The sequence below is a fragment of the Somniosus microcephalus genome, unplaced genomic scaffold, assembly GCF_052327205.1.
Source record: "Somniosus microcephalus isolate GS21.2 unplaced genomic scaffold, FLI_Smic_1.0 unresolved_chr5, whole genome shotgun sequence".
NCBI lineage: Eukaryota > Metazoa > Chordata > Chondrichthyes > Squaliformes > Somniosidae > Somniosus > Somniosus microcephalus.
In genome coordinates this window covers 37,834,003-37,835,821 of record NW_028225183.1, presented here as the reverse complement: position 1 = coordinate 37,835,821, position 1,819 = coordinate 37,834,003, and positions in this window count along the sequence as shown.

The window sequence follows — 1,819 nt, the reverse complement described above, 5'->3', positions numbered from 1 at the left end:
TTGGTATGTCAATTTACATATCTCTGCCTATGTCTCTCTCTCTGTCTGGCTCTGCCTGTCTTTCTGTCTCTCTCTGTCTCTCCTTGTTGTTGTCTCTCTGTCTCAGTCTGTCTATATCCCTGTCTGACTCTTTCTCTGTCTGCCTGTTTCTCTGTCCACATACTTCTCTCTGACTATCGTTCTCTCTCTGTCCATCTGTGTCTCTTTTTCTGTCTGTCTGTCACATTCTGGCAATGTTTCTCTGTCTCTGTCTGTTCTCTCCCTCTCTCTCTCTGTCAGTTTCTGTCGCAGTCTCTGTCTCTGCCCGTCTGTGTCCCTAGCTCTGTCATTCTGTCTCTACCTGCCTGTTTCTTTCCCCTGCCTACCTCTGTCTGTTTCTTTGTCTCGTTCTGTCTCTTTCTCTGTCTCTGTCTGTCCCTCTGTTTCTCTCTGTCTGTCTGTATCTTTTCGCCCATCTCTCTCTCTCTTAATCTCTCTCTCTCTCTCTCTCTCTGGTGTTTCTCCCTCTGTTGTGTCTGTTAGTCTGAGTCTGTCCCTGCTTGTCCTTCTATCTCTGCATATCTGTCCCTGGTCTGTCACTGTACATCGTTGTCTCTGTTTGTCTATCTCCCTCTGTCTGTTTCTTGCTGTTGCTGTCTTTCTGGCTCTTTCTGCCTTTGTCTTTCACACTGGCAGTTTATGTCAGTGCGTTTGTCTGCAGCCTGCCTGTCACATTATGTCTGTCTCTGACTGTCTCTATTTCTGTTTGTATCTGTCTTCCTCTCTCCCGTTTTCTCTGTCTTTCTCTCTCTCTCTCTCTTTCTGACATTTGGGGTTACTGTCTGTTTTCCGTCCATCTGCGCCCCTCTCTCTGTCTGACTGTCTCTTTCTCTGTGTTTAACTCTGGCTGGCTCTGTCAGTCCGAGTATATTCCTCTTTCTGCCTCTCTATCTCTGTCTGTCTCTGTCTTTCTGTGTCTCTGTGTTCCTGTCTCTCTCTATGTATCTGTCTCTCTGCCTATGTCCATCTGACTATCTCAGTCTGTCTGTCACTGTCTGTCTGTATCTCTCACTTTGTTTGTCTCTGTCTGTCTCTATCTCTCTACCAGTCTCTGTCTGTTACTTTTTAACTCTCTCTTTATGTCTGTCCGGGTCTCTGTTTGTGTCTCTCCCTCTGTCTCTGCATATCTCTCTCTGTCGCTGTTTCTGTATGTCTATCTTTCTCCCTTTCTGTCTGTGGTAAACCACTGTTATACCTGTCTGCATGTGTATGTGTATTCCACTAGGTACAGGCTGACTCCTCCCACTATTCCCGATATATAAGTGACTACCTCCCAGTCCCTAAGTATTCTGGATGGGTCGACCACTCGAGACAAGACCTTCATTCTTTAGTTAATAAAAGCTTGGTTGTTACTCGCTTAACCTCAGTCTTTTGAGTAATTGATGGCGCATCAATTTTATTAACTAAATTTTTTATAATGGAGAAGATCCTCACACCAGCATGCCTGGACCTGGACAGTCGGAAAGCGGACGCTTCCACTAAGTTTGCTCACTGGCTCATGTGCTTCGAGACATTCCTGACTGCCTCCACTGCGGTCGTAACGGATGCGGACAAACTGTCTGTCCTGATCTCCAAGGTGAACCACCGAGTGTACTCAGTCATCCGGGACGCGACCTCATACACAGCCGCCCTCCAGCTCCTCAAGACCCAGTACACGCGCCCTGTGAACGAAGTATATGCCAGGCACCTTCTGGGGAGTCGCAAGCAACAACCTGGGGAATCGACTGAGGAATACCTCCAAGCACTGTCCGTGCTTGGCCGGGCCTGTGGGTGTAAGGCG